This window comes from Syzygium oleosum, unplaced genomic scaffold (genome assembly GCF_021117445.2).
Source record: "Syzygium oleosum isolate NSW1041296 unplaced genomic scaffold, Sole_v2.1 Sole_v2.01, whole genome shotgun sequence".
Classification (NCBI taxonomy): Eukaryota; Viridiplantae; Streptophyta; class Magnoliopsida; order Myrtales; family Myrtaceae; genus Syzygium; species Syzygium oleosum.
Genome location: NW_026607485.1, coordinates 33,528,076 through 33,543,458, shown reverse-complemented (window position 1 = coordinate 33,543,458; position 15,383 = coordinate 33,528,076).

Sequence of the window (15,383 nt, the reverse complement as noted above, 5' to 3'; positions counted from 1 at the left end):
AATGAACAGTTAGAGTTATTCCTCCGGGTAAATTGTTGAAGATTTGGACAGAGACTTTTTCACTTATATATATGTCTCCGGAGCAAGCTTGCAGGAGGGCAGCAATGATCATGAATACCACAAAAGGTATAAGGGACGACTTCATATTTGTAACCTTTGTTTTTCTTTTTGTTGAAATATGCATATAGAGGCACGATGGACCAATCGATTTAAAGAGGAATAAGGTGGCTTTATTTGGTAATCTGGCTAAATCACGTATGAGGATTAGATTTTTGCTATGTAAGCTCTAAGATGAATCAATGTGAAGGGAAATTACAATGGCAATATAGTAATGTATGAGGATTAGATTTTTGCTATGTAAGCTGTAAGATGAATCAATGTGAAGGGAAATTACAATGGCAATATAGTAATGTATGAATAATACTTGGCATCCTATTTAGGAAATCTTGATGTCACTACAGCAAATTCATTTGTAACTTGCAATTATAAATGTATGTCAGTTAATTGGAATGTGGGATTAATTTGTTTTCTTCAACATTTGTTATTAATCACACATTCAAATACACCAACATAAATTCATTATTGGAAGTTATAATGAATTTGCTGACATCAAGATTCCCTAAATAGGATGCCCAATATCGATATAAATTTATCGACATAAATTCATAATTGCAAGGTACAAATGAATTTTCCATAGTGACATCAAGATTTCCTAAATAGGATGCCCAATATCGATATATTTAAAACAAGATCTAGGCTTCGTTTGTTTCGCGGAAAATGTGACATTTCTGGAATATGTTTTCCATAAAGTCATTTCTGGAAAAATAACAATATGTTTTGGTGTTTGGCTAAGCCTGAAGAAGAACTGAAAAATATTTTCCGTTGTTTGATAAGACTAAATAGACTCAGGCCCAGGCATCGAGGACCTGATCCTGGACACCGAAGTCTCGGGCCTGGCCTCTTTGAGGAAAACCTTTTTCCAAAAACGTTTTTCACGAAATAAACGATCCCTAAATATAGATTTTTTTTGTCCATGCATTTCTGCATTGCCATAGTATGTGGCCTTTACATTTCTCATCTTGGCGCTTGAATGGCTGGTATATACTCATCATACATGTTTTAGTCATCTTATCAAATAAAGAATCTTAATCCTCTTTATGTTCAACGGATGCTAATCAAGGGTAGGTTTGGGTAAGGGATATCGATTTTAAATTTTTTGTAAGACGAATTTGGAATAAATATATTCTGGATTAGCGGTTTGGGATTTAACCCTTCCTAAAAAGTATTCATTATTTTACTTGATTGAAGTCCCCTTTTAGGACTAACTGTCAAATCAAAGTCATGTTTGAAGCCCAAGATTAATCCTTTAACTGTCAAGTTTTGTTTTGCTTACAGTGATGCAATTTGGTCCCCCCCCATATATCCAAATTTAATTTAATTATTGCTTTTCATAGATTGGAGCTACCGGAATGATCTTGACAAACCGGATCGCCATTTTTTGATGATTTTTGTCATCAAAAAAATTGTCGAAGTAGTATGGTCACTAAGATTGGTATACAAAATTGACTTTGTCACTTTAGGTCTTACCCAAGGCACGAAATTTCGTGTTTGTTGTTGTAGCTTTACAACTTAAGGAGACGAAACTCTGATTTGTCTCCTTAGGATATGACCAAAGGCGACAACCATATAATTTGTCATCCTTTGGCGGCCTACTGTAGACAAACATAACATTTTGTATCTTTTGGGCGACCCCAAGTTTGTCGCATTTGATTGACCCTAATGCGACACTTACTATTTTTTGTTTCCTTTGGGTGACTTAAAAAAAAAAATTTCTTTTGTTGTGTTTACTAAGACTAATATATAAAAGGGAAATGCTTGGCTAACGGCACTGTTACATTTGATAAGTAACGTTGCAACTTGAGCCATTCGTTTTACCTTGTCTACTATGGGCAACCGGAATAGAAAATCAGGGTCTTGCATTTGTGTAAATATTTAAGGAAACAAATCTAATGACATTATTCAAGAAAAGGAAATAATTGACTACAAATTTTAGATGGTGGAATATTTCTCCGAAATTAAAATCAATGATATTTAAGAATTCATAAATGAAGAATACTAAATACCCAATGTGCACATAATATAGATATATTGGACTTTCAATTTTTTAAAAGTTTATTCTTTTTTACCGAACGGTTAGCCATAGACCTGATTTTCCACCAGCATCACTTCATTACCCTGATATGGTTGTCATAGAATATTAAGATAAACACCACATTAAACAACATAAATGAAAACAAATTTAAGAGATGGAGAGAGGGCTTCCATCACAACTGCCATAGCGCGGGCTCAAGCTCCAGCTTCTGTCAACCATAAATGTTCAAGCTCAAGTTTATGAACTCCATAGCCGCTCGAGCTCGTAGGAGCTTGCAACGGTCATGGACTCAAGTCACGAAGTTCACAGCGATCATGTCCTATAGATCCTTTCGAGCCACGAAGCTCGTGGCCATGGTTGCTCGATTTGAGCTCTTGATCATGGTCACTCAATTGGTGATCATGCTAATAGTTACGAATCATAATTTTTGTATCGTCATAGGTATTTCAATGATTTTCTTCACATTAATCACTTTCCTTATTTTATTTTTATCATATAAGGAATCTCACGGTCATCCCATTAAGAGATAATTTCCTTCCAAATTTTTGTAGGAAACCGGGTGAACAATTTAACCGGTTTGCTCAAGAAATTGAAAGGCTGGGAAGGCACCGTCCCTTTTTCAAATGTAACAGTGCCGTTAGCCAAGCATTTCTCTATATAAAATTGGTTCTAAGAATGAGTTTGACACATCATTTAGTAAACAATTTTTTAGCTATTTTTAATAACTCCCGCATTTCTCAAATGTGTTTATCCTAAATCGAGAAGTTCAATTAAATGTTTGAATGATGGAAAAGGTTCAATTTAGATTTGCACTTTATATATAAGGGTATTTCTAGAATTAATCCATTTTCCATGGCAAGCCCAGATTTTATTAACTTAATCTAGCAAGTAGTAGTCAAAATAAATCCATTCCTTCCTTCTTTAATTTTTTTATTATGAAACCCGCAGCGGCTGCGTTGACTTGCGCTCTAGTCCCCCACGAAGGGATCAGAGTTCGAACCCCAGCATAGTCGTTAGGGATTCTTAAGTGTGGCGCCGTGGTGGTGGGTCCTGCGCTAGCGTCACCCCAGGTTTACCCCTCCGGCTGTCGGCCTTGCGGGGGGTTCCTGGGTTATCAAAAAAAAAATGCAATAATTTTGCAAAGATACGGCTGTATCTTCGATATTCATTCCAACACCATTTTCTTGGCTTAGCTGTACTTTAATACTACTCCCAATTTTATTCACTACTGGGGTCAAAATAGGAAAAAGCCAAAAATTGCACAAGTGGAATGTACCAATTGCGGCATATTTATCTCTCGATGATTTTTTCAAATTTTTTTCCTTTTTGGCCAAGACATGTCTCAATGTAACTTCTCGAGGCTCGCGCTTTTTCCATTATAATATGTTTGTAAACATCCCTGCCACTTTGAATGGACGACATTAACCTAAAAACTACCATCGAGATTAGTAAAAGAACTTTTCTTATTAACAAACTAAGGGAAAATTCCAATTAAGGACCCCAAGTGGGGTTAAATTCTCAAAAAATGGTCTAAAGTGAACATTGTGTGTCAAATAAGGGCACGAAAGTGCTCAATCGGTCTCAAATAGGGCCAAAGTGCCTAAAATGTCTCAAATAAGGACACCGGGTCCGCTACCAGCCAAAATACACTGGCCGGCTGAGAAAGTTAACGTTACAGACACAGACCGGTTAACTTTTTAATTTTTTATTATTTTCTTTCTGTTTTTTTTTCTTTTCCTTTTCCTTTTCCTTTTCTTTTTTTTTTCTTTTCTTCCTCCGCCGGCCATAGCCGGGGCCGGCGGAGGTCGCCGACCTCAGGTGAGGCCACCCTCGCCCGGGCCGGGGCGAGCCGGCCTTTACCTGGTTCTGGCGAGGTCGAGCCTCGCTAGATCCGGCGAGGGCTCGACCTCGCCAGCCCTCGAGCGAGGCCGGCCTCTCCAGCTTGCTTGGGCGAGGGTCGAGCCTCGCCGCATCTCGGCGAGGGCTCGACCTTGCTCAAGCGCCGGGCGAGGCCGGCCTCGCCAGTTGCAGGCGAGGTCGAGCCTCGCCAGATTTGGCGAGGGCTCGGCCCCGCCGGCCGCTGGCGAGGCTCGACCTCGCCGGCCTCGCACGACGCCGAAGTTCGTCCGGTCGAAGCAAAGTCGAAGATCGTCTGGAATCGCTTCCTCTCGATGCTGCTCAAGGTGGCGTTGTAGGCCGTGGGTCCTTGGAGGAGGCCCTGCTCCTCCTCCTACGGCTCGACCTAGGACGAACTTCGAGGCCGGAGAGAGAGGGCTCGGCCTCGCCATATCGTGAGGTCGAGCCTCGCCGCCCTCGCCGACGCCGGCGAGGTCGAGCTCACCTTGGGCCGGCGGGCGAGCCCCGCCCGTATCTGGCGAGGCTCGACTCTCCCCGCAATCGGCGAGGCCGCTCACTCTAGCCCAGTGAGGCGGCCTCGCCCGACGCCGGCAGGGCGGCCTCGCCCTGAGGTGCGGCGACTCCGCGCCGCTATGGCCGACGAGGAAGAAAAGAAAAAAAGAAAATGAAAACGAAAAGAAAAAAAAAAAGTAAAAGGAAAAACAGAAAGAAAATAATAAAAATTAAAGTTCTTGTTCCTAGGTCGAACAAGAACTTTCGCCGTAACGGCATGTATTTTGTCGGCTAGGGACCGAGGTCCTTATTTGAGACTTTTAGGGCACTTCTAGTCTTATTGAGATCGATTGAAAGACTTCAGCACTTTATTCACACAAATGTTGCTCACTTTGACCTTTTCGAGAATTCGACCCGACTTTGGGGTCCTTAATTGAATTTTCCCACAAACTAATGGATTGCTTTTCAATTTTACCAAAAAGACGAAACTGCCATTACTCCTCTCAAAAGACTATGTCACCCTAGCACTTCTTCCACACCCTCTAAAACGACTCTTTATTTATCTATTTATTTATGTTTCGTTTTCTTCCGAACTTATCCTCCGTTGTGCAAGAGTTCACCTATTTAGAGTTTTCGATTTACTTAACTCTGTCATATTGTTATTTTTTTGAAAATATATATACTAAAAATATTTTCTTGATGATGACATGAAAAATAAATAAATATTAGACTGTTAGATTCACCGAATACAATGAGAGTTAAGCAGTTAAAACACACGGATTAAAATGTAATGACACATTAAAGTTTTAATTAAACCAAATGCATTCATTAAACTAGTAGATGATTCTCTTCGCTCTTACTTGTGCTTAGGTTATTTTGTAATAATTGTTTCAAAGTACAAATATACTTATATACACATACACAACTCATTAACACAGTAACTAGTTGGCTATCATCAAATGAATATTGTTTTTTGGAAAAGAGGGTCACCGGTTTTATCCCAAATGGGAAAAAAAAAACTGAACAAAAAGAAGAAAAAAAAAAGCAAAAGATAAGCTTAAATCAAGAATGGGCTTCACATTTGACCTTAGTCTTCATTGCATGAATAGAATTATAATTGAAAATTTATATCTTCCAAGAGCATGCTAAAGTGGGTCTTACAAGGGATAATGTGGTAAATTCAAAGCGGTAGGATGTCTACAATCATATTTGCAGTGGAAAAAGCGCGAACCTTTATTTTTCAACTAAAATAGACTCAAAACTTTGTTTTTCCGTACAGTTTTTCCTCTGTAGTGTTTACTAAGATTGATATACAAAATTGGTTCTAAAAATGAGTTTGACACATCATTTAGTAAACAATTTTCTCAACTAATATTAATTACTCCCGCATTTCTCAAATGTGTTTATCATAAATAGAGAAGTTCGATTAAATGTTGAGTGATGGAAAAGGTTCAATTAAAATTTGCAATCGTATATATAATGGTATTTCTAAAATTAATCTATTTTTCATTATTGACACCTAAATTTTGACTATTCCACGCTTGTTGTTCATCTCATTCATAAGTCTGGAAAGCAATATCACATAGAAATCTTGAAAATTCGACCACAAGAGGAGTAAATGGGAACTTTTATGATTGATTGACAAGGCAAGATCGCTTCATACGGAAATCGCATATTCAGCGAACCATTCCTAAGAGAGAGCTAGGAATGTTGCCCATAATGAGGGAAAAGGGGAGAGCTGAATTATGGATAAGCGATTTGACAGGAAATAGACGAGTGAAACAAATCAGATGTTTTGCGACCCTCCTCAAGTTTCCACTGGTGGACGGGAAAGAGGAAGAGAGTTTGGCGGTATTGCCTAAAACTAAAAGTCAAGCCTATGGCCCTCCATCAGGCACGCGCTCTCCCAAGTTCTTACTTTGCGCGACGTTTGATTTCATTTTAAAATTCGATTTAGCCTAAAGGATTCTACATGAGACGGGACTCATCACTACCCTATTGGAGTTGGCTGAAAAACAAACGAGACTTCGAAGTTTGTCTCGCTTCCAACGCAACCAGAGATTAACTAAGCTTGAGGACTTAAGTACCTAATAGTCTAATTAGCGTCCTTTCACTACCGCTAACTTGGTTAAATTGTTTATTTAAGTGATGAAATAATATTTTTACCAATTACTTTCCTAAAGGTCAGTCAATGTCGGTACGTGTTCGTGCAATGGTCTTCAGGGGTTTATGGTCCTAAGGGTTGCCTTAACCATTTTGGAAAGGAAAAGTACAACTAATTTATTGAAATTGCAAAAAATAAACACAAAATTATTGAAACCTCGAAGTAAATGCGTGGAAATGAAAACCAAATACTAATCCGGCAAAGAATATACATCGCCATGTTCTAAGCCTTGGAACATGAACCCTATAAGCTTGACCCGATACTAAGTCGGGCAAAAAATATTACATTGCCATGTTACAAGCCTCCGAACATGAACCAACCACAAGCTTGAGGTTAGAGACTAATCTTAATCCCTAAAATTGAGCTAGATTAGGGCGAGCATAAATTCTACTCATTTTATTAGGTGACAAGACTAATATAGGCTGAACTAACCATTTATTAGTATAATGATCCTGAGTATAATCGTTTTTATTTTTTTAGCTAGACTATGTCAACTAAAGTCTAAGTAAGCTATTTTGATTATTAATTCTCATGTCTATCAACTAGACTGGCCTAATCGACACTAAGCTAAACTAATAAACCTAAATCTAATCGCCACCTCAGACCTCCTCCTTGAGCTCTCGATCGCTGGCTACTAGTCTTCGACAATCAATTCCAATATCCAACCATGCAATCAATTAATCCAAGCATTAGCAAGTTCACCCAATTAACTACCAATCAAGAGAATCGAGTTTGGTTCGAGAGTTTGATGTCGATCACACGATTTGATTATCTATCCACCTCGTAAAGTCGGGAGTTAATTAATTATAGCTAAGTGATTATGAACCCCCACTTGAACATTCATCAAACGGTGGACTAAGTCACTAAGCACCGAACTAAAATCTAATCCCCATTCCTAAACTACCCGCTGAAAGATCATGCATCACTAAGCGCAATTGAAAGCAATCAACATCAATTCCATCACAAACAAATATCAAACAGGCACACATTGAGGCTAATTAGCTCAACTAATCTTAAGTGATCCTAAACTAAACTAAGAATCCACAATCTAAGCCAACATGAACACACAGATCATCAATCAATCAATCAAGTAAAGGCAAGTATTACACTAAAAATCAAGGAATAGAATTTTTCTAACCAATATTTTATTTTTTACATTTCGGATTTTTTATTTTTTATTAGTTTCTGGAAATAGGGACACCGGCCTGGCCCTTGGGCCCGATCCGAATTTTGGCTGTACGTGTGAGTCCAGAATTTGGACTTAGCATACCATCGGGCTTTTGTATCAAACCCATTCCAATTAGAAATTATAAAAGTCCACTTTTGGGCTGACTCACCAAGCCCATCAGCAAATATAACAAGTCTGAGTCCAATTTCATCAAAAAGACACACAGCCCATTTTCATCTTTTTTTCCCGTTCTTTTCCAGAGACGCCCTATTCCGCTATTTTTTCACAAACTAGAAACCTCATCAAAAACAAAAAACAAAAAAACGCACCAATTTTACTTGTTAAATTTAGGGTTAATACCACGAAAAACCCCAAACTTTTACACTTTTGAAAAATTATCCCAAATTAATTTTTTGACAACAAAAACCTAAACTTATACACCACATGATAAATTTATCCTTCATTAATTTCTATTAAATTTTACAATCAAATTGTCGAATTCGATAATAGATAGCAATTGACAAATGTGCCAATTTAAGGTTGTTTATAGTTTTCGTAATATTAATCCAATTTAACGAAAAAATAACAAAAGGTAAATTTGTCGCAAATATACCTGGTTTGAGATTTTGAAGGTCAAAAACTAGTTTGAACTAAATTTATTCTGAGATATACCGGTTGGGATTTTTCGTGGTCAAAAATTAATTTTGGGTAAATTTATCATAAATGTACCGATTTAGGATTTTCGTAATATTAACCCTTAAATTTATTCTGCAAACTAGATTTAACACGCTAACAACTCTAACACTTAAAGGTCAGAACGCCATCGTCCTTCGAGGAGTATATTTTACACATGAGCAAAGTTTTAGGAAGCAGACCGTTGATGAAAATAGAAGCATAGCATTGAAGGAACGTGGACAATCGCCAAGAACCAGTACATACGGCATTGCCTCTCGGACGTTTCTTGCCGGAAATTGCCATTCGTCACCATAGGGACATAACACAGAGAATAGAGAAACATAGGTCAAACAGGAAAAATGGAATCAATTGATTATACAATAAGACTAAGCCTGATAGCTTTGCGAATCAACATCCATTATGCAAACCATATCAAAATATATTCGGATTGAGTAACTCCAAAAGCCATTTCACAACTTTTCCTTAGAGACATAACGTCGAATAGTTTATGTGCATATTGAGAATAACCACAGCGGCAAGCAAATCAGGAAATGAAAAATTTTGCATCACTTGCAATCGATAGGTAAAATTCCACAGAATCATGTTTGATGACTGATGAATGAAACAGTAACATCAAAGAACACTGAATTGTCTTCGGATTGAATGAAAATAGGCATTATCTCTTATGTACTTCTCTGGGACATTTCGTCAAACGCATGGTTAACAATTTCATTGAGGTAATTATTTCTAAAGCAAATGAATGATTAACATCCAGAACTCAAACTCATTACCTCATCACAAGAAAACGTACATGGAAATGCAATTTGCATATTGATAAGCTTCTTCGGAAACTACACCAATTCTGCATCTCTTTTATACTTTCTTTTTTAACCTTTTCCATATCTTTGTTTCATGTCCAGACACAAATTCAAGTTAGTTGTCAAAGTGAATCAACTTCTTCCCTACCTTGCCCACAGTCAGACCAAACTTCATCTCCTTTTATTCACAGCCAGACCACACATTCACAATTAACAAATTTGTTGCTGTTTTAATCTCGTAGACTTAGAAGCATTTATCATCATCAAAAAGCTATGCTTAACGTGAACTGCAGCAGCTTCACCTACAACAATGTTACTAATGGAAACCACAGCCATTTCTTTCATGCATATTCTCAGAATTCGCTCATTACACGATAAATATTCACATTGCAAATTGCATTCCAAAAAACACCATTAGCTTTGCTCACAGCGAATAGATTCAGGACATTATGATTATTCTAAACATAGCCGAAATTGATAAATTCTAGAATAGCCATGTAAACTCGAAACTAATTCATTTTACACGAACTTGGCAAAATGTACTTCATGATCATTTCAACTTCTTACCAGTTTTAATTACATCAGTCAACATATGTTTATTTATGACGGAGATTGACGAGAATAGAACGTGCACAGGAAAATAGATCGAGCAAATGAAAATGGACAAGTGGAGGTCTTAGCCATAGTCTACAATATCATCATTCGAAGTTGCAATGAGATGTCTCAACGTCTATACTGGACAACAATCAATCCAGAGACGCTAAGTATAAGAATACTTGTCAGATTTGCACGCGAATTTCATTCAAGCATTTTGACAAACATATGGCACGCATCTCGGTTTAATTATCAAAACGCAAGAACGAAGCAGCGATTTAAAGCCATATGACCACATCATCATCAAAGCAGGCTCAAATCGATAATAGATCCTCAATCAGAGACTATTTTCACATAAACCACAACTAGAGTTGTTGGCCTCAGTCTCCCGTACAAAGTAACAGAAACAAAGCACAAGCAACACCATGAAGAACAGCAACAACAGACCTTGAATGACGATCGAATTGGAGGAAGAAGTCGTCAGAGACAATGACGCTGGAATGAAAAATCAACAGAGCTGCTAAGAACGCAAAAACAGAGAGTTAAGATCAGAAATACATGAAATCAAAATTAAAGAAAGGGAGAGAACTTAGCTTTGCAGCGATCAAACAACGAAGAACTGAGCTTCGATCGTTTGAGGAGAGCCGAACGGAGTTGAAGAGTGTAAACTGGAATAGAGCTGGTCCTGTGCGGAGGAGACTTGTGGCTGTCGGAACCTCGCTAGAAACGATCGGCTTGAAATTCGAAGATCGGGAGCTCGTTCGAGCGTTCCTTAGCTGAGGAAGATGAGATTCTGAGCGTGTGCTGCTGGGATTGAAGCGCGAACGCTGATAATATAAGCAAAGATACCGAGAATCAGCTCTGCTAGCTGAATCGAATATGAAAACCAGAGAGAGAGAGAGAGAAGACTTAGGCTCTTTAGTCTTTCGCAACGATCGAAAAGTGGAGCAAGAGTGGTTATGGTCGTCAGAACGGAACGGAGTTGCAACCGAACATCTCCGGAATCGCGACCGAGTGGCTAAGTCGCGACGACGATAATGAGGGCGGAGGCGGAGGCGATAGCAATCGGAGGTATGGCGATTGTGGAACCGGCGGTGGCTACCGGTGGAGATTGTGGCCGGAGGTGGAGCTCGAGGAGGGAGGTCGGCCATGCTAATGGGCTGAGTGGACCGGGATTATTTCGGTATTAATGGGGCCGGATGGTCGGGTCAACTTGATTTGATCAAAGTTGACCCGAGGCCTCTCGATCGTCTTATTTCTCTCTGAATTTCGTTATGGGCTTGGTCATTAGAATTGATTCGGCCCAATGAGACGAATAGGGCTTCGATTACCTGGACAGCCCGACCATGTCGGTCCCGATTCGACGTTTTTCGCTCGAGTCCCCAAATCATCCTGATTTTTCCAAAACTGATATTGAATTAAATTAACATGGCCTAATCGGATTTGAAAAATGCTAATTCACTCTATTCGTGAAGGATCAATCGGGTTCCTAAGGGCGCGCAAGGTAATATTTCTGTTCCAGAAATCAATTTCTCGCCAGAAATAGATTTTTCTATTCCTATTCCGTGGACGAGTCTCTGAGCAAAAATGCGTGTTTGATAACGACACAAAATTTCTATTTCCGAAATAGAAATTCGTTTGATAACGACACAAAATTTCTCCCTTCCGGGCGGCCGGCGGACGACGGCGAGTGGCGGCGGGGGGCAGAGGATAGTGGCCGGCGGTGGGAGGTGGCCGGCAGGCAACGACAGATGACGGTTAAATAAGAAAAACCAATTAAAAGATGTGATTATAATCATATAGATTGCATGTAGACTTAGGATTCATTAGTCTTGTATAGGGCCTGTTTGGTTCAACTTTGAAAATGCTACTTGGGAGAATAGAAATACCTTTGGGTGAAAGCCCATTGGGGAAATGCAAATTGTGTTTGGTAAAAATATTTTGTAAAGCTACTTTGGCCAAAATATAGTGTTTGGTGAATTTTTTTTGCAAATGGACTTTGGGAAGAAAAACCTTACTTACCCTTCGCCGGAGCCGGCGCCGGCACCGGCCGCCGGCCCGAACCAGATATATGGCAAGCCGCGGCGGCAAGTGCCGCTGAGTCGAGGCGCACTCGCCGCCAGGCGGCCGGTCTGGGCCAGCCGGCGGCCGCTCGAGGCCGGCGACCCTCGGCGAGGGTCGCGAGAACCGTGGCAGCCGCCCTCGAGTCGTGCGACCCAGGCGGCTACGCTCGGGTCGCGCGACCCAAGCGGTGTCGCTCGAGTGTCGCGCGACCCAGCGACCGGCTGCCTTTGGGTCGCGCGACCCAGCTGTGTCGCCCGAGGTCGCGCGACGCCACCTGGATCCCGCGACCCTCGCTAAGGGTCGCTCGGCCTCGGCAACGGCCGCTGGCCTCTTCTTCCTAGCCTCCCTGATCCGGCGCCGGCCGCCTCGCCGGCCTCGCTCGTCGGCCACCTCACAAAGAAGAAGTGAACAGTACACACGAGGGGCAAAAGTGGATTTTTGGACAAATTTTGAGGGCAAAAAAGGCAACTAACATATTTTCATTAAATGGGTACTAGCATTCCGAGAATGCTGAAAGCTCAAGGTACACTAGGGGGTGCCTTGAGCTTTCAGCCTTGAGAAGGCCAACATTTGGCCAAAGAACTCCAAAAATGATTTGCCAAACACAAAATAATTCCCCCAAAGGGCTTTAGAGGCTCAAAGCTCCTTGGCAAAGCCCAACCAAACACCCCCATAGTGTAGCGCGTCATCTAGAAAATCATATATTCCTAGGGTTGAATTTTAATAATCACGTCATGTAGATAACTTTAGCTATTAATTGCACTGTGTGCATTATTTACTCTGGATATAACTCATATAGCATGAAAAGAAAAAAATAGAAATGAGTTAGTTATTGCATCATTAGGTCATTAGGCATATGGTAATTTAGTGTTAAGCTCGTAAGGTAGCATGTAGAGCCCGGTGATTATTATTTGCTGTTTTTATAAAATAAAATATAAAAAGTAGCATTTTATATAGTTTGCATCATAGGATTAAACTATGTTTGATTGTCATGTCATAACGTTATCTTTAGGCATTAATTTGGTGGCATTATGTATAGTTAACTCATTATAGCATAGCATGCATGACATTTGGGACTTTATGGTAGTTCATCAATGCATGTTAGATTAGTGCATATAATCATAGCATTAATTGAGTCACATCCAAATTGCATTTAGGGAGTCATTTCATATACAAGAAAACACAAAAAAAAAAACATAAACATAAACCAATTGACAGTGCATCGTAGTTATCGCAAATAGCTTAGGTCATGCATTAGTCATATTAATCAACATTTTCATTAATAAAATGCATTTGTCATTGCATGTTTGAATAGGGATCCATTTTTGCTTGATCGTGCATTTCAAATTATTTAATCTTTTCAGTAATTTATTTACTGTTTCGATTAGTGAATGTTTCATTTTGTTTGTGCTTTCGCATGTCCATCATTCACATATTAGTGGCATAGAAATAAATTTGACAAAAATTGCGTGCCAAAAAATTCTCGAACTAAATAGAAAAGGTTTCGAAAGGGCATTAGGTAAAATCTAAAATGATCAAGTCTCTGAATTCATAAATCTCTTTTTTCAAGAAGCAAAATGTATTTTCAAATTTACTTGGATGTCTAAGGGACTCGTAATTGATTAGTAGTGGCTCCAAAAAATAAAATAAATATCATGATTGAATCGAGCGTTAAGTATCGATTGGTAGATCTTGGAAGAGCTAAGCACCATGTCTAGTAATCCATTAGCTTAGTTCACCTCCTGAAGGTGGCAAGCCCATATTTTGTGAACTTATAGAGTGAAATCTGGTAATTAGAAGTCAAATAAATGCTTTTCTTCCTTCTTAAAGTTTCTTCTTTTTTTTTTTTTTGAAAATGCAATAATTGTGCAATGATATGACTGTATCTTCGAGATTCATTCCAACACCATTTCCTCGGCTTTGATATAATTTACATGCTTCTTTACTTGCTAAAATTTAACCACTCCCAATTTTATTCACTATTGGGGTCAAATAAAGAAAAAGCCAAAAATTGCACACAACTCTTTTTTACATATGTGTTTCTATTCTTCGGAACTTATCCTCCATTGTCCAAGAGTTCACCTGTTTAGAATTTTCAATTTACTTAACTCTGTCATATTATTATGTTTTTTAAAATATCTATTAAAATATCGTGTAGTGATGACAAGAGAAAAAAAATAGACCGTTAGATTCATCCAATAAATTGAGAGTTAAGCAACGAATTATAACGTAATGACACATTATAGTTTTAATTAAACCAAATGCATTCATTAAATTTGTAGATGATTTTCTTCACTCTTACTTGTGCTTAGGTTATTTTTGGAATAATTGATTCCTAGTACACCATTTACTTATACACACACAAAACTCATTAACACAGTAACTAGTTGGCTATCAGTCAAACAAATATTGTTTTTGGAAAAGAGAGTGACCAGTATTATCCCAAATGGAAAAAAAAAAAAAAAAACCTAGACGAAAAGAAGAAAAAGAAAGGCAAGAAATAAGCTTAAATCAAGAACGAGCTCCACATTTGACCTTAGTCTTCATTTCATGGGTAGATTTATAATTGAAAATTTATATCTTCCAAAAGCATGCTATAGTGAGTCATGCAAGGAATAACGTGGTAAATTCAAAGTAATAGAATGTCTACAATCATATTTGGAATGAAAAAAGCATAAGCCTTGTTTTTTTCAACCAAAATTGCCGCGTCTTCATTTCCACCTCCTGTGATTGTTCTTAAATCAGCACTCTTCATGTTCTTCTTAATACCTACTTCCATTGTAATTTCTCCTTATGAAATACTTGAAATTTGTGACAAGACGAAAAATTCCAGATTTTGCACGATGCTCTTCCTGAGCGATTTCTCCGAAAACAATCTCTGCCATCTGTGTTGCCGTGATAGACCCTTGGTTTTTCAGGACTTGATGGAAAAATCGCTTGTAATTGTTTGAAGATAACAATGACATTCCTCCTGTCGTTTTGGTGTCCATCGTCGTGGTCTGAGATGTAAGTTGGAGGGGCTCGGAACTCTACTTATTCAATATTACGAAACTTTGGGATGATGTGAGGAGGTCCAAGTGGAGCAAGTATTGGCGATGGTGAGGAATTGTACAATCCGACGAAATCTGCCCATGGATGGAGATGACACCCTCACCGAGTAGCGCGTAATAAATTGTACAATCTTTTGCTTCGTGAAAAGAAGAATACACCATGAACTTCCGCTAGCTCTTCATTGTTATCTACAAATGAGGTCGAGACGTATTTGAAATATACTATTCCAAATACAATGAAAGAGTTGGCAAAGATAATGTCGCCAACATTTTAAAGTGGTGGAAAAAATAAGGTTTCGCATTTTTCAATTCTTTAAAGCATGACTCGTGACTTATTAATCCCATTAAC